Below are 21,808 nucleotides of genomic sequence, written 5' to 3' on the forward strand. Positions count from 1 at the left end.
CACTACATAATGATAAGCAATCCAAAAGGAAGATATAACCATTATAAATATCTATGCACCTAATATAGGAGCACCTAAATATATAAAGCAGACTTTGCTGGATTTAAAGGGCAAGATCAACAGCAATACTATAATAGTAGGGGATTTCAATACAGCAATAACATCACTACATAGATCCTCAAGAGGAAAAATTAACAAAGAAACAGCAGACTTGAAGGACATACTAGATCAACTTGACTTAATAGATATCTTCAGAATCTTTCAACCTAAAACAGCAGAATATACATTCTTTTCAAGCGCTCATGGTACATTCTCTCGAATAGACCACATTTAAGGGCACAAAAGCGGTCTCAACAAATTTAAGAAGATTGAAATCATATCAAGCACTTTCTCTGATCACAATGGCATGAAACTAGAAATCAACCACAACAGAAAAGCTGAAAAATACTCAAACACTTGGAAACTAAATAGCATGTTATTAAATAATGAATGGGTTAACAATGAGATCAAAAAAGAAATTAAAAATTCCTAGAAACAAATGATAATGAGCATACATGAACTCAAAATTTATGGGACACAGCAAAAGCAGTCCTGAGAGGAAAGTTTATAGCATTACAGGCATACCTCAAGAAGCTAAAAAAAAGCTCAAATAAACAACTTCACCCTAGATCTAAAAGGACAGCAAGTAAAGCCCAGAGCTAGTAGAAGGAAGGAAATAATAAAGATCAGAGCGGAAATAAATGACATAGAGGCTAAAGAAACAATAGAGAGGATCAATGAAACCAGGAGCTGGTTCTTTGAAAAGGTAAACAAGATCAATGAACCTTTACTCACCAAGAAAAAGAGAGAGAGGACTCATAAATAAAATTAGAAATGACAGTGGAGAAATGACAACTGACACAAAAGAAATACAAAATATTGTAAGAAAATACTATGAAGAACTGTACGCCAAAAAACTAGACAACCTAGATGAAATGGACAAATTCTTTGAAACATATAATCTTCCAAAAATTAATCTGGAAGAATCCGAAAACCTAAACAGACCAATTACAACAAATGAGATTGAAACAGCTATCAAAAAACTCCCAAAAAAGAAGAGTCCTGGGCCTGATGGCTTCACAAGTGAATTCTACCAAATATTCAAAGAAGAACTAACTCCTATCCTTCTCAAGCCATTCAAGAGGAAGGAAGACTTCCAAGCTCCTTTTATGAGGTGAGCATAATTCTGATTCCAAAACCAGGCAAAGACAACACAAAAAAAGAAAATTATAGGCCAATATCCCTGATGAATTTAGATGTAAAAATCCTCAACAAAATATTAGCACACCAGATCCAGAAATATATGAAAAAAATCATACACCATGATCAAGTGGGATTTATTCTTGGGAGGCAAGGCTGGTACAATATTCACAAATCAATCAATGTGATTCATCACATAAACAAAAGAAAGGAGAAAAACCACATGATAATTTCAATAGATGCAGAAAAAACATTTGATAAAATCCAGCACCCATTCATGATCAAAACTCTTAGCAAACTGGGAATACAGGGAACATACCTCAACATGATAAAAGCCATCTATGACAAACCCACAGCCAATATCATACTCAATGAGCAAAAATTAAAAGCAATCCCCTTAAGATCAGGAACAAGGCAGGGGTGCCCCCTTTCACCACTCTTATTCAACATAGTTCTGGAAGTCCTAGCCACAGCAATCAACCAAGAAGAAGAAATAAAAGGCATCCAAATTGGAAAAGAAGAAGTAAAACTATCATTATTTGCAGATGATATGATATTGTATATAGAAAACCCTAAAGTTGCAGTAAAAAAACTACTAGACCTGATAAATGAATTTGGCAAGGTGGCAGGATATAAAATCAATACTCAGAAGTCAGAGGCATTTTTATACAATAACAATGAATTGTCAGAAAGATAAATTAAGGAAGCAATCCCCTTCACCACTGCAACCAAAAAAATAAAGTACCTAGGAATAAATTTAACCAGGGAGATTAAAGACTTGTACTCAGAAAATTATAAAACATTGATAAAAGAAATCAGGGAAGATACAAACAAGTGGAGGCATATACCATGCTCATGGTTAGGAAGAATAAACATCATTAAAATGTCTATATTACCCAAAGCAATTTATAAATTCAATGCAATACTGATTAAAATACCAATGACTTACTTCAAAGATATAAAACACATATTCCAAAATTTTATATGGAACCAAAAAAAGAACACGAATAGCCTCAGCAATCTTGAAAAGGAAGAATAAAGTGGGAGGTATCACATTTCCAGATATCAAGTTATATTACAAGGCCATTTTACTCAAAACAGCCTGGTACTGGCATAAGAACAGGCATATACATCAATGGAACAGAACAGAGAACCCAGAAATAAACCCACACTTTTATGGACAACTGATATTTGACAAAGGAGGTAAAGGCATACAATGGAGTAAAGACAGTCTCTTCAACAAATGGTGTTGGGAAAATTGAACAGCTACCTGCAAAAAAATGAAACTAGACCAACTTACACCATTCACAAAAATAAACTCAAAATGGATAATAGAGTTAAATGTAAGCGTAAAACCATAAGCATCTTAGAAGAAAACATAGGCAGTAAGCTCTCTGACATCTCTTGCAGCAATATATTTGCCAATTTATCTCCACGGGCAAGTGAAATAAAAGACAGGATAAACAAATGGGACTATATCAAACTAAAAGCTTTTGCACAGCTAAAGACAATAAGAATAGAATAAAAAGACAAACTACACAATAGGGGAATATATATATTTGACAATACGTCTGATAAGGGGTTAATAACCAATATTTATAAAGAACTTGTAAAACTCAATACCAGGAAGACAATCCAATCAAAAATGGGTGAAAGAAATGAATAGACACTTCTCCAAAGAGGACATACAGATGACAAATAGGCATATGAAAAAATGCTCAACATCACTAATCATTAGAGAAATGCAAATTAAAGCCACAATGAGATATCACCTCACATCAGTCAGAATGGCGCTCATCAACAAAACAATATAAATAAGTGCTGGCAAGGATGTGGAGAAAAGGAAACCCTCCTACACTGCTGGTGGGAATGCAGAATGGTGTAGCCACTGTGGAAAACAGTTTGGAGATTCCTCAAAAAATTAAAAATCGAACTGCCTTTTGACCCAGCTATCCCACTTTTAGGAATATACCTCAAGAACACCATAGCACTGTTTCAAAAGAAGAAATGCACCCCCATGTTTATGGCAGCATTGTTCACAATAGCAAAGGTCTGGAAACAGCCCAAGTGTCCGTCAGAAGACGAGTGGATTAAAAAGCTTTGGTACATATATACTATGGAATACTACTCAGCCATAAGAAATGATGACATCGGATCATTTACAACAACATGGATGGACCTTGATAACATTATACTGAGCGAAATAAGTAAATCCAAAAAACTAAGAACTATATGATTCCATACATAGGTGGGACATAAAAATGAGACTCAGAGACCTGGAGTGTGGTGTTTATGGGGTGGGGGGTAGGGGTGAGGCACAGAGAAAACCAGTTAGAAGGTGATAGAAGACAATTTGACTTTGGGTGATGGGAATGCAGCATAATCAAATGTCAAAATAACCTGGAGATATTTTCTCTGAACATATGTACCCTGATTTATCAATGTCACCCCATTAAAATTAATAAAAATAAATAAATTCAGATAAAATCTCCCAAAAATATCTCAATTACATGGAAAGCTTGGGTTTAAATGACAGAGAATTCAAAATTGAAGTTCTAAAAATATTCAATGAATTCCAGGAGTGACATCAGAGAAATGGCATCATGAGGGGTACTCCCAATATCTCCCCCTGAAATTTCAACAAATTCAACAAGTAGAGAAGAGAAACAATCTCAGGAGCATCTGAAATATACACACACAACAGACAAAGGTATGCTTCAGTGAAAAGATGGCTGAATATATCATCTATTCTGAAAAAATTAAGAGGGATAACGAAGTATTCTACTTTCCTCACTGATCTGAGGAAGGGCCACTTTTACCTGGAACTGAGAGAAATGGAGGATTTGGAGCAAGGGAAGAAACTGGGCTAGGGTGGATGATCAAGCAGAGGAGAGAGTGTGGCGGCTCAGCCTGAGATTGCAGATGCAGGGCCGGCCAGGCTGCAGACTCCAACAGAGGTTGCTGGAGCATGTTGCCCGCAGAGGCTGGTGCCGAGCGGTTGTTCCCTTTGTGTGCTCCCGGTCTGAAATTGCAGGCGGTGTGCAAGTGGCTCCACCTGGCGCCTCTGGCTTGGGCGCATGCATTCACGGGTGTAGGAGCTAGGCTCGAGATCATCAGCAGTGGACTTCTGCTTGGGCTGTAGCCAGCATTTCTGTGTGGTCCCAGCTCCCCGACCAACAGCATGGGAAGTGAACAGGGCTGGGACACCTAGGTCTAGACCAGTCTGGGCGGGGTGCCTCAGTGGGCTGATACAGGTCACAAAGCGCATTCCTGCAGAGCACATCTCCAAAGGCACTCCGGAAATTGTGGGGGCTGGGCTGTGGGCTTCCAAACAGGGGACAAGGGAGAAAAGCCTGTGGAGATTAGACCTGTGGATTGCTGAGGCATACTAGACATGCCCAAGGGCCCTTAGAAAGGCACCTGATCAGCAATCGGCTCCCAGCCCTGTCTGCTTTCGCTGGCAGCTCTGATTAGCACAGCCTTACCCAGAACTGTGCTTTGAGCGGTGCTGAAGGAAGGACTTGGCAGTTCTTAGAGCCACTTGCTCTGCAAGCAGTGGCTGTGGCAACTTCACAGCTAAGTCCCTAGACTGCTAGCGTAGGAGGGAAAGACGTGGAGAGAGGCACCTGGAAAACTAATTGACTCTCCCATTGTCGGAGCCTGCAAACCCTACCTACCCCACCTACTGAGGTCCAGCCTATGTCATTGCCATAGCAACATAATAGCAAATCTCTACTCAAGAGCACCAGATGGACAAACCCTGTAATACAGCACCACCTGCTGAAAAGAAAGAGAAAAAAAAAAGCTACCTCTCAAAACCAGAAGAAAATTACATTTTTTTATAACTTTTTTCATTTTTTTCTTGTTTTTTTTTTGTTTTGTTTTGTTTTTTAATTTTTATTAATGATAATGGGATGACATTAATAAATCAGGGTACATATATTCAAAGAAAACATGTCTAGGTTATTTTGTCATTAAATTATGTTGCATACCCCTTGCCCAAAGCCAGATTGTCCTCCGCCTCCCTCTATCTAGTTCTCTGTGCCCCTCCCCCTCCCCCTAACTCTCTCCCTCCCTCCCTCCTATGTCCTCCCTCCCCCCACCCCTGGTAGCCACCACACTCTTGTCCATGTCTCTTAGTCTCGTTTTTATATTCCACCAATGTATGGAATCATGTAGTTCTTGTTTTTTTCTGATTTACTTATTTCACTCCGTATAATGTTATCAAGATCCCACCATTTTGCTGTAAATGATCTGATGTCATCATTTCTTATGGCTGAGTAGTATTCCATAGTGTATATGTGCCACATCTTCTTTATCCAGTCTTCTATTGAAGGGCTTTTTGGTTGTTTCCATGTCTTGGCCACTGTGAACAGTGCTGCAATGAACATGGGGCTACATGTGTCTTTACATATCAATGTTTCTGAGGTTTTGGGGTATATTCCCAGTAGAGGGATTGCTGGGTCATAAGGTAGTTCTATTTGCAGTTTTTTGAGGAACCACCATACTTTCCTCCATAATGGTTGTACTACTTTACAGTCCCACCAACAGTGGATGAGAGTTCCCTTTTCTCCGCAGCCTCTCCAACATTTGCTATTACCCATCTTGTTGATAATAGCTAATCTAACAGGGGTGAGGTGGTATCTCATTGTAGTTTTGATTTGCATTTCTCTAATAACTAATGAAGCTGAGCATCTTTTCATATATCTGTTGGCCATTTGTATTTCTTCCTGGGAGAAGTGTCTGTTCATGTCCTCTTCCCATTTTTTTATTGGATTGTTTGTTTGTTTGTTGTTGAGTTTTATGAGTTCTTTGTAAATTTTGGATATTAGGCCCTTATCTGAGCTGTTGTTTGAAAATATCATTTCCCATTTAGTTGGCTGTCTGTTTATTTTGATATCAGTTTCTCTTGCTGAGCAAAACCTTTTTATTCTGATGTAGTCCCATTCATTTATCTTTGCCTTCACTTCTCTTGCCATTGGAGTCAAGTTCATAAAATGTTCTTTAAAACCCAGGTCCATGATTTTAGTACCTATGTCTTCTTCTATGTACTTTATTGTTTCAGGTCTTTGATCCATTTTGAATTAATTTTAGTACACGGGGACAGGCTGTAGTCGAGTTTCATTCTTTTGCATGTGGCTTTCCAGTTTTCCCAACACCATTTGTTGAAGAGGCTTTCTTTTCTCCATTGTGTGTTGTTGGCCCCTTTATCAAAGATTATTTGACCATATATATGTGGTTTTATTTCTGGGCTTTCTATTCTGTTCCATTGGTCTGAGTGTCTATTTTTCTGCCAATACCATGCTGTTTTGATTATCGTGGCCCTATAATATAGTTTAAAATCAGGTATTGTAATGCCCCCAGCTTCATTCTTTTTCCTTAGGATTGTTTTGGCTATTCGGGGTTTTTTATAGTTCCATATAAATCTGATGATTTTTTGTTCCATTTCTTTAAAAAATCTCATAGGAATTTTGATGGGAATTGCATTAAATTTATATATTGCTTTGGGTAATATGGCCATTTTAATTATATTTATTCTTCCTATCCAAGAACAAGGAATATTTTTCCATCTCATTGTGTCTTTTTCTATTTCTCTTAATAATGCCTTGTAGTTTTCGTTATATAGGTCCTTTACATTCTTTGTTATGTTTATTCCTAGGTATTTTATTTTTTTTGTTGCAATCGTGAAGGGGATTTGAGTTTGTTTTCTAATATTTCATTGTTGGCATATAGAAAGGCTATGGACTTTTGTATGTTAATTTTGTATCCTGCGACCTTACTGTATTGGTTTATTGTTTCTAATAATCTTTTTGTGGAGTCCTTCGGGTTTTCGATGTATAGGATCATATCATCAGCAAAAAGTGATACCTTTACTTCTTCTTTTCCGATATGGATGCCTTTTATTTCTTTGTCTTGTCTGATTGCTCTGGCCAGAACTTCTAGCACGACGTTAAATAAGAGTGGAGAGAGTGGACAACCCTGTCTTGTTCCTGATTTAAGGTAGAAAGTCCTCAGTTTTATGCCGTTTAATATGATGTTGGCTGATGGTTTATCATATATGGCCTTTATCATGTTGAGATATTTTCCTTCTATACCCATTTTGTTGAGAGTCTTAAACATAAAATTGTGTTGTATTTTATCAAAAGCCTTTTCTGCATCTATTGATAAGATCATGTGGTTTTTGTTCTTTGTTTTGTTGATATGGTGTATTACGTTAACCGTTTTGCGTATGTTGAACCATCCTTGAGATTCTGGGATGAATCCCACTTGATCATGATGTATTATTTTTTTAATATGTTGTTGTATTCGGTTTGCCAGTATTTTGTTTAGTATTTTAGCATCTGTATTCATTAGAGATATTGGTCTGTAGTTTTCTTTCTTTGTGCCATCCTTGCCAGGTTTTGGTATGAGGGTTATGTTGGCCTCATAAAATGTGTTTGGAAGTATTGCTTCTTCTTCAATTTTTTGGAAGACTTTGAGTAGAATAGGAACCAAGTCTTCTTTGAATGTTTGATAGAATTCACTAGTATAACCGTCTGGGCCTGGACTTTTATTTTTGGGGAGGTTTTTAATAGTTTTTTCTATTTCCTCCCTGCTGATTGGTCTGTTTAGGCTTTCCGCTTCTTCATGACTCAGTCTAGGAAGGTCGTATTGTTCTAGGAATTTATCCATTTCTTCTAGATTGTTGTATTTGGTGGCATATAATTTTTCATAGTATTCTACAATAATTCTTTGTATATCTATGAAGTCTGTGGTGATCTCTCCTCTTTCATTTTGGATTTTATTTATTTGAGTCCTGTGCCTTTTTTCCTTGGTGAGTCTTGCCAAGGGTTTGTCAATTTTGTTGATCTTTTCAAAGAACCAGCTCCTTGTTTTATTGATTTTTTCTATAGTTTTTCTGTTCTCTATTTTATTTATTTCTGCTCTGATTTTTATTATCTCCTTTCTTCGGCTGGTTTTGGGTTGTCTTTGTTCTTCTTTTTCTAGTTCCTTAAGGTGTGCAGTTAAGTGGTTTACTTTGGCTCTCTCTTGTTTGTTCATATAGGCCTGAAGTGATATGAACTTTCCTCTTATTACTGCTTTTGCTGCATCCCAGAGATTCTGATATGTCATATTTTCATTTTCATTTGTCTGTATATATCTTTTGATCTCTGCGCTTATTTCTTCTTTGACCCATTCATTTTTTAGAAGTATGTTGTTTAGTTTCCACATTTTTGTAGGTTTTTCCCCCTCTTTTTTGCAGTTGAATTCTAGTTTCAAGGCTTTATGATCAGAAAATATGCTTGGTACAATTTCAATTTTTCTAAATTTGCTGATATTGTCTTTGTGGCCCAACATATGGTCAATTCTTGAGAATGTTCCATGTACACTAGAGAAAAATGTATACTCTGTCGCTTTGGGATGAAGTGTCCTGTAGATGTCTATCATATCCAGGTGTTCTAGGATTTCATTTAAGGCCACTATATCTTTATTGATTCTCTGTTTGGATGACCGATCTAGAGCCGTCAGCGGTGTATTGAGGTCTCCAAGTATGATTGTATTTTTGTTAGTTTTTGTTTTAAGGTCAATAAGTAGCTGTCTTATATATTTTGGTGCTCCTTGGTTTGGTGCATATATATTAAGGATTGTTATGTCTTCTTGATTCAACTTCCCCTTAATCATTATGAAATGACCATTTTTGTCTCTGAGTACTTTTTCTGTCTTGTAGTCAGCATTATTAGATATGAGTATTGCTACACCTGCTTTTTTTTGGGTGTTGTTTGCTTGGAGTATTGTTTTCTAGCCTTTCACTTTGAATTTGTTTTTATCCTTGTTGCTTAGATGTGTTTCTTGTAGGCAGCATATAGTTGGATTTTCTTTTTTAATCCATTCTGCTACTCTGTGTCTTTTTATTGGTAAGTTTAATCCATTTACATTTAGTGTAATTATTGATACTTGTGGGTTCCCTACTGCCATTTTATAAATTGCTTTCTGTTAGTTTTGTATCTTGTTTGATTCTTCTCTTTTGTTTTTCTATCATTTGTTTTTGTTTGTTTGTGTTCCATACTTCTTTCCTCTGTTGCTACCTTTTTTAAGTCAAGTGTTTTTGTGGTGGTTTTTTCAAGGGTGGTTACCATTAAGTAATGAAAAGGGTACCTACCATATTCATTGGAGTACCCTATATTATAAGTATTTCTGCACTTCATCGTCCTTTGCTACTGTTAATCTCCATCCTCTCCCCCCTTTTTTTCCTTTGTTGTCACAGTTTAAGTTTGGTTTTATTGTGTTCTTGGTGGAGCTGTTACTTGTGGTGTTGTTTTCTTTTGTTCCTTGAATCTGGTTGGAAAACCCCCTTTAGTATTTCCTGGAGTGGGGGCTTTCTGCTGATAAATTCTCTCATCTTTTCTGTATTTGTGAATGTTTTTATATCTCCTTCGTACTTGAAGGATAGCTTTGATGGGTATAGTATTCTTGGCTGAAAGTTCCTCTCTTTCAGGGCTTTAAATATTGGGGTCCACTCTCTTCTAGCTTGTAGAGTTTCTGTTGAGAAATCTGATGATAATCTAATAGGTCTTCCTTTATATGTTGTACTCTTCTTTTCCCTGGCTGCCTTGAGAATTTTTTCTTTGTCATTGGTTTGTGTCATCTTTATTATTATGTGCCTTGGAGTGGGTTTGTTGGGGTTAAGAAAACTCGGTGTTCTGTTTGCTTCTTGAATTTGAGGCTTTAGTTCTTTCCACAGGCTTGGGAAGTTCTCGTCTATTATTTGTTTGAGTATATTCTCCATTCCATTTTCTTTCTCTTCTCCCTCTGATATACCTATTATTCTTATGTTATTCTTTCTGATGGAGTCAGACAATTCCTGTAGGGCTTTCTCATTTTTTATTATTTTTGAGTCTCTTTCTTCTTCTCTCTGTTGTGCCTCAAGTTGTTTGTCTTCTATTTCACTAATCCTATCTTCTATCTGGGCTGTTCTGTTAGCTAAGCTTGATACCTCGTTTTTCAGCTCGTGAATTTAGTTTTTCATTTCTGTTTGATTTGTTTTTATAGTTTCAATTTCCTTGGTAATATATTCTTTGTGTTCATTGAGTTGTTTTCTGATCTCCCTAAATTGCCTTTCTGTGTTTTCTTGTATATCTCTGAGTATTTTTAAGATTTCTATTTTAAATTCTCTGTCATTTAGCTCCAAGGCTTCCAATATGTTAAGTCTTTTCTCCATAGATTTTTTCACATCTATTTGTGTTCCCTCTCTTTCTTTTGTATCCATAATATTCGATTTCCTCTTTCTTATTGGCATCTGAGGGTGGTCTTGTTGATAGCAGTAATTAGAATTAATAAAGAGTAAAAAGAAAAAAAAAGAAAAAAAAAAAAAAGGTAAAACACCCCACAAAAAAAACAGTAATAATTTATTATTTCCCCCTTTTTTCTTTCTTCTCTTTCCCTCCTCTCCCCTCCTCAGGGAAATATCGTGATGACCTGTGAATTATATTATGCTAAATGGAACAAAAACTGCCTATAATGGAGGGCCTGATTTGGGGTGAAGAGTTCAAGGGGCAAAAAAAGGGAGTAGGGACCTACTAAATGCAAAAAAAAAAAAAAAAAGGAAGAAAATCTTAGACAAGCATAAGATGATTTGCTTGTAAGTGATGGTCGACTAAGAGATATAATGAGAGGGATAAGAGGGAACCAGAAAAAAGGAGAAAAAAAAGAATAATAAAGAAAAAAATAAAAATAATAAGTAAAAATCTGTTGTATTAAGTGGAGCAAAGACTAAATACAATGGAGACCTTGGGTTGGGAGGAATGCTAGTGAGTTAAAAAGCAACGTAAAAAGTACCCAAAATGCCACAAAAATAAACAAACAAACAAAAAAAAACAAAAACAAAAGCGAAAAAGAAAAATAAAACCCCAAAAAAACCTTGAGTCCCAAATTAACTAATTTGTTCGTGATTGAGGATTAAATGGGAGGAAAAGTAAAACGAGAAAAGATAAAACAAATAGAAAGGAAAAAAAGAAAAAGAGAAAAACGAAGGAAGAAAAAAAAGGAAGAGAAAAAAACAAAATAAAGCAAAACAAAAAAAAAACAAAAGAGGAGAGAGTGAGAGTTAAGTGTTTTGGAGTATAACCTTAAAGGAGGGTGAGGATGAAGATAAGAAATAAAATGTAACACTCATGGGTAGTGTAGTTCAAGAAAAGGGAAGTATAAGATGGGCAGAGAATAGAAGGACCGAGTTGGAAGAAATAGAAATAATAATAATAAAGGCAATAAGATAGAAGAAACAAACAACAGCAAAAAAAAAATTAGTGGAACAAGTTGTAAAGTCTGTGGATTTTTCTTGATTTTGAGAGGTTAACTTCTTCCTTTTTCTTTTCTGTCCCTCTTCCTGGTCGGTGACTCTGTACCCCAGGCTCTGCCCCTGTGTCACACTTAGGTAGGGATTTGCAGTTGATGGGATTCTATGGCAATGTCATATAATTGGCTTTAGTCTTGCTGGTAGTCAAGGCTTGTTGACAACGATGAGAGAGTTTGCTTTCCTGGAGTCTCTCTCCTAGTCCCCCTTTCCTGAATTAGCAGCCTGGTGATCCAGCTATAAGGCTGCAACTGCTTCTGCCTGGGGAGTAAGAGGCTCAAAGAGCTAGGAAATCCCCACTCTATCCCCACTCAACACAAGGCTTTGGGAAAGGCTCTGGCAGTCAGAGCCTCCAGTGTAATCAGGCGGGGGTGGCAGTCAATTGTTGTCAAGGTGACTGTTCAGCGCCTAGCATTCAGTTGGACCGCTCAACCCAGGCTTTCCACACTTTGTAGCCTGTTTTGGCTGGGAAGAAGAGGCACTAGTCTCTGCTTGCGACTAGTGTAGTAAAGATCTTATTATCTGCCAAGTCCCTCTTGTTAGCGTTTATCCCTGAATATGGAGGCTCTATCAATCAGAAGTTGCCCCCGCCCCTTTAGCGAGAGGCACTAAGAAATATCACGCCTCTTGTCTTGGATAGCTGAACTGAGAGAGATCTTATCAATTAGAGCCCGTGGGTGCGCAGATTTCATGGGTTAAGCTAATTTCAGTGATTGGGTCCGCAGCTGTGCTCCCGAAGGTATTTCAGGCTGCCTGTGCACCCCTCCCCCAACGCTTGATTGTTAGCTTGAATGGCTGGGTGAGGTGCCCCGCCCATGGAGAGAATCTCCCAAGTAGGGAAGACCGCCCTGGCGCCTCTCCCGCTCGCGCACCGTGCGCAGGATAATGGGGCACCCTGGGTGTGCGGGCCAGTAGGGCGCACCGGGCGCAGAATATTGGGGCACCCTGGGTGTGCGGGCCAGTAGGGCACGCGCGTGAAAGGGGTGCTCCAGGCACCGGTGGCTGGGGACTCTCACTCGCAGTGTGCAGGCCGCTGGGAACGTTAGTGGTGCTCGCTCTGCAACCGGACTGGGCGCGCGCCAGCGGCTGCTCGCCGCTCCCGAGTGTGGGCTGACTCACCACAGGCGCACTCCCTCCACGGCTTGAATGAACGTCTCTGCGGTAGTTAGCTTCCTCCACACCCTCGTCTCTCAGATTCAAGTGATAACAGTCCTTTTGCTTTCAGTTTGTGTGGAACTCCGGAATGCTCCAAGGATAAATTTTTCTGTTTTTAGTTGATAAATTTGTTGTGATTTTGGGGAGATCTGTCGGACGCGCTGCTCACGGCGCCATTTCCGTGACATCCCTCTTTTTCTTGTTTTTTTTATGTTTTTTTCAATTTGGTCATTTTATCTTCTTTCTATCCTATTCTTTTCTTTTCCTATTGAATGTCATTATCCATAGGTGTTATATTTTTCATTCTTTTTTTTATGAGGGTTACATTTCAAAAACCTTAACTGTTTTTTTTTCCTTTCTCTTTCTTTTTCTCTTTTTATTTTTCTCTCATTCGGTCATCATTTATCAACAAATTATTTTATTCTGGGTTCATAGTTTTGTTTGTGGCATTTTGTGTGTTCTTGACTTCATTTTTATCTCTTTGTAATTTTCCCCCAGATCTGGCACCCTGTTCTATATAGTTTTGGTTCCACTTATCATCATAGAGTTTTCATTGTTTCACTGTATGTTTCCAATTTTTATTTTATTTTTAATCATCTCTTATTAATGTTATTAACAATACCACTCTCAAATGCCATTAAGGAAAAAGAAATCAAATATCATGGATACAAAAGACAAAGATATAGCTCAGATAGATGATGAAAAATCTCTACAAAAAAATTTCAATTGCTTGGAAACATTGGAGTTAAATGACAGAGAATTAAAAATTGAAGTCCTAAAAATACTTAGGGAAATACAAGAAAGCATGGAAAGACAATTTAGAAAGCTCAAAAACAATTCAAAGAACAAAAAAAAAATACATCAAGGAAATTGAAACTATAAAAAAGAATCAAACAGAGATGAAAAACTCAATACATGAACTGAAAAACAAGGTTAACAAGCTTAGCTAATAAAACAGGCCAGATAGAGGAGAGAATTAGTGACATCGAAGACAGGCAACTAGAGACACTACAGAGGAAAAAGGAGAGAGAGACTCACAAATAAAAAGAGAAAACCCTACAGGTGTTGTATGACTCCATCAGAAAGAGCAACATAAGAATAATGGGTATATCAGAAAAAGAAGAGAGAGAAAATGGAATGGAGAATATATTCAAACAAATAATAGATGAGAAATTCCCAAGCCTGTGGAAAGAATTAGAGCCTTGAATCCAGGAAGAAAACAGAAAATACACCAAGTTACCTTAACCCAAACAGACCTACTCCAAAACACATCGTTATAAAATTATCACAAACCAGTGACAAAGAAAAAATCCTCAAGACATACAGGAAAAAGAAGAATACAACATATAAAGGAAGGCCCATTAGGTTATCATCAGATTTCTCAGCAGAAACTTTACAAGCCAGAAGAGAGTGAACCCCAATATTAAAAGTACTGAAAGAGAGGGACTTCCAGCCAAAAATATTATATCCATCAAAGCTATCCTTTAAATATGAAGGGGAAATAAAAACATTCACAGATATAGAAAAGATGAGAGAATTTATCATCAGAAAACCCCCACTTCAGGAAATACTAAAGGGGATTATCCAACCAGATACAAAAAATGAAACAAAACAAAATTACAAGTAAAAACTCCATTAAGATCACAATAAAAACAAGATTAATCTGTGACAACAAAAACAAAAAAGGGGAGAGGACAAAGATGAACAGTAGCAAAGGAGGATGGAGTGCAGAAGCACTCATGAGATAATGCACTACAATGAATATGATATATATCTTTTTTACTACTCAATGGTAACCACCTCTGAAAAAACCACTACAGAAACATGGCTTTAAAAAAGAAGAAACAGAGGAAAGAAGTATGGAGCACAACCAAACAAAAATTAATGACAGAAAAACAAAAGAGAAAAACCAAAAATAGATACAGAGCTATCAGAAAGCAATATATAAAATAGGAAACCCTCAAATGTCAATAATTACACTAAATGTAAATGGATTGAACTCACCAATAAAAAGACACAGACTAGCAGAATGCATCAAAAAAGAAAATCCAACTATATGCTGCCTTCAAGACACACATCTAAGTTACAAGGATAAAAACAAATTCAAAGTGAAAGGTTGGAAAACAATTCTCCAAGCAATTAACATCCAAAGAAAAGCAGGTGTAGCCTTACTCATATATAACAATGTTGACTACAAGACAGCAAAGGTAATCAAAGAAAAAGATGGTAATTTCATAATGATAAAGGGGACATTGAATCAAGAAGACATAACACTTCTTAATATATATGCACCAGACCAAGGAGTACCAAAGTATATAAGACATCTACTAACTGGTCTAAAAATAAAAACCGGCAAAAATACAATCATACTTGGAGACCTCAATACACCGCTGATGGCTCTAGATTGTTCATCCAAACAGAAAATCAATGAAAAAAATATATATGAGCCTTACACTAAACACTAGAACAACTAGATAGGATAGATATCTACAGAACATTTCATCCCAAAATGCCAGAGTGTACATTTTTCTCCAGTGTACATGGAACATTCTCAAGAATTGACCATATGTTGGGCCACAAAACTAACATCAACAAATTCAGAAAGACTGAAATTATACCAAGCATATTCTCTGACCATATAGCTTTGAAACTAGAATTCAACTGCAAAAAAGAGGTAAACAAACCCACAAAAATGTGGAAATTAAACAACATACTTCTGAAAAATGAGTGGATCCAAGAAGAAATAAAAGCAGAGATCAAAAGATATATACAAATGAAAATGACAATATGACATATCAGAATCTCTAGGATGCAGCAAAAGCAGTAATAAGAGGGAAGTTCATATTACTACAGACCTCTATGAACAAACAAGAGAGAGCCTAAGTAAACAACTGCACATCACATCTTAAGGAACTAGAAGAAGAACAAAGGCAACCCAAAACCAGCAGAAGAAGGGAAATAATAAAATTCAGAGCAGAAATAAATGAAATAGAGAACAGAAAAACTATAGAAAAAAATCAATAAAACTACGAGCTGGTTCTTTGAAAAGATCAACAAAATTTACAAACCCTTAGCAAGATTCACTAAGGAAAAAAGAGAAAGGACTCATATAAACAAAATCCAAAATGAAAGATGAGAAATTACCACACATATCAGATATACAAAGAATTATCATAGAATACTATGAAAAGCTATATGCCACCAAATTTAACAATCTAGAAGAAATGAATAAATTCCTAGAACAATACAATCTTCCTAGACTGAGTCATGAAGAAGTAGATAGCCTAAGCAGACCCATAAACAGGGAGGAAATAGAAACAACTCTCAAAAACCTCCTCAAAAATAAAAGTTCAGGGCCAGACAGCTATGAGATTGAATTCTACCAAACATTCACAGAAGACCTGGTTCCTATCCTTCTTAAAGTCTTTCAAATTATTAAAGAAGAAGGAACACTTCCAAACACATTTTATGAGGCCAACATAACCCTCATACCAAAACCTGACAAGGACAATACAAAAAAAAAACAAACACAAAACTACAGACCAATATCTCTAATGAGTACAGATGCCAAAATCCTAAACAAAATACTAGCAAATCGAATATAACAACACATTAAAAAAATAATACATCATGATCAAGTGGGATTCATCCCAGAAGCACAAAAATGGTTCAACATATGTAAAACAATTAATGTAATACACCATATCAATAAAACAAAGAACAAAAACCATATGAACCTGTCAATAGATGCAGAGAAGGCATTTGAGAAGATACAACATCTTTTAATATTCAAAACACTCAATAAAATAAGTATAGAAGGAAAATATCTCAACACAATAAAGGCCATATATTACAAACCATCAGCTAATATCATACTAAGTGGTGAAAAACTGAAAGCTTTTCCTCTAAAATCAGAAACAAGACAAGACTGCCCACTCTCTCCATTCTTATTCAACATAGTGCTGGAAGTTTTAGCCAGAGCCAATCAGACAAGAGAAACAAATAAAAGGCATTCAGATCAGAAAAGTAAAGGTTTCACTTTTTGCAGATGACATTATCCTGTATACATTGTAGAAAACCCCAAAGACTCCACAGAAAGACTATTAGAAACAATAAACCAATATATTGAGGTCACAGAGTACAAAATCAATATACAAAAGTTTATTGCTTTCATATACACCAACAATGAAACTTCAGAAAATTAACCCAGAAAAATAATCCTTTTGACAGTTGCAACAACAACAACAAAATATCTAGGAATAAACTTAACAAAGAATGTAAATGATCTATATACTAAAAACTACAAAGCATTATTAAAGGAAATTGAAAAAGACACAATGGCATGGAAAAATATCCTATGTTTTTAAATAGGAAGAATCAACTTAATTAAAATGGCCATATTACCCAAAGCAATACACAAATTTAATGCAATTTCCATCAAAATTCCAATGTCATTTATTAAAGAAATGGGAAAAAATCCCCAGGTTTGTATGGAACCATAAAAAAACCCAAATAGCCAAAGCAATCGTGAGAAAAAGGAATGAAGCCAGAAGCATTATAATACATGACTTCAAATTATACTACAGAGCTACGATAATCAAAACAACATAGTATTGGCAGAAAAATAGACACACAGACCAATGGAACAGAATCAAGACCCCAGAAATAAAACCACATATATATGGGCAAATCATCTTCAGTGAAGGAACCAAAAACACACAATGGAGAAAAGAAAGCCTCTTCAATAAATGATGTTGGGAAAATTGGAAAGGCACATGCAAAAGAATGAAACTTAATTACAATTTGTCCCCCTGCACAAAAGTCAACTCAAAATGGATCAAAGACCTAAATATAAGACCTGAAACAATAATTTACATAGAAGAATACATAGAAACTAAGCTCATGGACCTTGGCCGTAAAGAAAAATTTATGAATTTGACCCCAAAGGCAAGGGAAGTAAAGGCAAAAATAAATGAATGGGACTATATCAAATTAAAAAGCTTCTGCTCAGCAAAAGAAACTGACAACAAAACAAATAGCCAACTAAACAGCAGATGATATATGCAAACAACTGCTCTGATAAGGGGTTAATATCAAAAATATATAAAGAACTCACAAAGCTCAGCAACAAGCAACTGAACAGTCCAATTAAAAAATGGGGAAAGGACCTGAACAGACACATCTCCCAAGAAGACATACAAATGGTCAACAGACATATGAAAAGATGTTCAACTGCACTAGCTATTAGATAAATGCCAAAACTACCATGAGATCCTGCCTCACACCTATTAGATTGGCTGTTACCAACAAGAAACATAATTAAAAGTGTTGGAGAGACTGTGGAGAAAAAGGAACCCTCATTCACTGCTAGTGAAGATGTAAATTAGTACAACCATCATGGAAGAAAGTATGGTGGTTCCTCAAAAAATTAAGAATAAAACTACCAGCCTGACCAGGCAGTGGAGCAGTGGGACACAGAGGACCCAGGTTCGAAACCCTGAGGTCTCCAGCTTGAGTGCGGCTCATCTGGTTTGAGCAAAGCTCACCAGCTTGGACCCAAGGTTGCTGGCTCGAGCAAGGGGTTACTTGGTCTGCTGTAGCTCCCCGGTCAAGGCACATATGAGAAAGCAATCAATGAACAACTAAGGTGCCACAATGAAGAATTGATGCTCCTCATCTCTCGCCCTTCCTGTCTGTCCCTATCTGTCCCTCTCTATCTCTCTGTCTCTGTCACACATACAAAAAAAAGAACTACCATATGACCCAGCAATCCCTCTACTGGTTATTTTCCCCCAACACTCAAAAACATTGCTACATAAAGACACATGCACCCCCTTGTTCACTGCAGCATTGTTCACAGTGTCCAAGACATGGAAACAACCAAAGTGCCCCTCAATAGAGGATTGGATAAAGAAGATGTGGTACATATATACTATGGAATACTACTCAGCCATAAGAAATGATGACATAGGATCATTTACAACAACATGGATGGAACTTGAGAACAATATAATGAAATAAGTAAATCAGAAAAAGCTAAAAACTGTATGGTTTCACACATAGGTGGGACACAAAATTGAGATGCATGGACATAGATAAGAGAGCAGTGGTTACCAGGGGGAGAGGGATGTAGGGTAGGGGGTTGAGGAAAGGATATAAAGAGGGCCAAATACACAGTGATGGAAGATGGTTTGACTTTGGGTGATGGTCACACAATGCAATATACAGATCATGTATCATAGAGATACACACCTGAAATCTATATGACCTATTAACCAATGTCACCCCATTAAATTTAATAACTTAAAAACTTGTTATCGAGAGTTTATAATGTCAAATATATAGTATTTAATAGACATAAACTGGAATAGGGTAAACTCATGAAAGTCATAGCCTTCCAGTATACTAGTATAACTTCAGTATTACATGAGCAACATTGATAGAATGTCATCAGCTTTGTTTGTTTCCCCATAAAATTCTTAGGTTTTCTTTTTTACATCTTTGGGAACTGCATTGAAAACCTTATTCATTAATATATCAGTAAGTATTAAGAGTTTGCTTTCTGAAGAAATGTTCCAATGAGGTGATAGGAGAGGTTATTTTCTACCTAACTTGTATGCCTTATACCTCTTGGGCATACTTTGTTTATTAGAAAAATATTTTGACATTCAGATACATTTTGGGCCAGTAGTCAAGTAATCGTAGGGCCAATTTAAAAATCTTAAAATAATTTAATGTTTTCTTTTTATACCTGTTTTGAAAGCCTTCACATTTTTTGTCAAGTAATTTTCCCAAGCTGTGAATATAATCTATTCAACTATGTTTATTCTATCACTTCTGTTTTTAAATTGAAAAAAAAGTTAAAACTGTTTATGAAGAAGAATTTAATAAAATATTTTTCATCTTTAAAAAAAAAGGAAGGAAAGAGCTGTTAGAATGATTGTAGCTAACCATGTGTGGACTTTATTTTCCTGCTTTCTTCTTTGATGCAGCTGAGGAGAGTGTGCACTAAAATTATAAGCCATGGCTTATTTTAAAATGTGTCTGATAATTAGCAGAGAATGACAGAAAGGAAAATTATGGCCCTGAATGATGACTTTGGGTTCTTAATAGTTTTCAGGAGAATTTGCCTCAGTTTGGGTGATGAAACTGACAGGCTATTTGGTAAAGAGTTGAAGCTGGCTATAGAGATTTTTTTCATGAATTTAAATTTTAATATATATTTCTTTCTGCTTCAGATAGCTCAAATAGTCTGTTTTCTTATCTCTCCAAAATCCTTAGCTTTCCCTTACTATTTGGTTTTACACATTTATCTTTCATAACTGCACTAACGTTGTATGTTTCATTGTACAAATGCCTTTTTTAATAGGAATTCACAAAGCAATGTTTTAAATTTTTTTTTCTCTGAAGCAGAAGAATTCACAATAAATTAGCCATGCCCTAATCATTCCTACCAGTCCATGTGCATGGCAGGTAAATACCTTCTCAAGGGAATTATCTACCAAAACAGGAAGACTCCATTTGAATTTCTCAGTGCCTATCTTATTCAGTTTATGCTGTTATAACAAAATACCATAGATGGTGCCTTAAACAGACACGTAATTCCCTCGTTTTGGAGGCTGGAAGTTCAAGATTAGGGAGGCATCATGGTTGGGTCTAGTGACAGCTCTCTTCCTGGCTTTTGAGTGTTTGCCTGCCCACTGTGTCCTCCACATGGACAAAAGAGAAAGAGTTTCTTACTCTCTCTCTCTCTTCTTATAAGAACACTAATTCCTCCACAGCACCTCTGGTGTTTTAGTATGCTCAGGTTTCTGAGGCCAGGTAAGTGCTCCTAAATCTTCAGGCCAGTGTGGCTTCATAGAAAACATGTCAAGTACAAAACTAGAAGATATGTAAATGAAAAATGTGGTAAAGGGGGCCTGACCAGGCAGTGGCGCAGTGGATGGAGCATTGGACTGGGATGCCGAGGACCCAAGTTCGAGACCCCAAGGTCGCCAGCTTGAGCGTTGGCTCATTTGGTTTGAGCAAAAGTTCACCAGCTTGGACTCAAGGTCACTGGCTCAAGCAAGGGGTTATTCGGTCTGCTGAAGGCCCACGGTCAAGGCACATATGAGAGAGCAATCAATGAACAACTAAGGCGTCACAATGCACAACAGAAAACTAATGATTGATGCTTCTCATCTCTCTGTTCCTGTCTGTCTGTCCCTGTCTATCCCTCTCTCTGACTCTCTGTCTCTGTAAAAAAAAAAAATTAATTAATTAAAAAAAAAAAAAGAAAAATGTGGTAAAGGGAAGTTGACTCATTCTAATGGACAAAATCAATGTGGGTCCCTAGAGGGCAGATCAAAGTAGAAATGCGCAGGTTGAGACATAAAAGGTAGGTGAGAATTTGGCAGATAAGTGTAGGTGGGTGGATGAATGTTTTTTTTTTTTTTTTTTAATATTTTATTTATTTATTTATTTATTCATTTTTTTAGAGAGGAGAGAGAGAGAGAGAGAGAGAGAGGAGAGAAAGAAGTGAGGAGGAGCTGAAAGCATCAACTCCCTCCCATATGTGCCTTGACCAGGCAAGCCCAGGGTTTTTTTGAACCGGCGACCTCAGCATTTCCAGGTCGACGCTTTATCCACTGCGCCACCACAGGTTGGATGAATGTTAATTATAGGTAGAAACCATAACATATGCAAAGAACAAAAAAAAATGAAAGGAAAAAAAGTAATATTCATATGACTGCAAGTAGGCTAGTTTGGCTAGACCATAGATTTTAAGAGGTTGAGGATGATGTACCTGAGGATATAAATGGGCCAGACTAAAAAGACTCTTGATGCATTATTAACCATTAAAGGCATTAACATGGCAAGGATCTACCCCTTCTCAAAATGTACAAGGTACAAAAGGTCTGGTATATATCTTTTGATCTCTGCTTTTCTTTTGCCTTTAACCCAGTCATTTTTTATAAGTATGTTGTTTAATTTCCACATTTTTGTGGATTTCTTTTACTTCTTTTTTGCAGTTGAATTCTAATTTTAAAGCCTTATGGTCAGAAAATATGCTTGGTACAATTTCAGTCTTCCTGAATTTGTTGA

The sequence above is a fragment of the Saccopteryx leptura genome, chromosome 3 (assembly GCF_036850995.1).
Source record: "Saccopteryx leptura isolate mSacLep1 chromosome 3, mSacLep1_pri_phased_curated, whole genome shotgun sequence".
NCBI classification, from domain to species: Eukaryota; Metazoa; Chordata; class Mammalia; order Chiroptera; family Emballonuridae; genus Saccopteryx; species Saccopteryx leptura.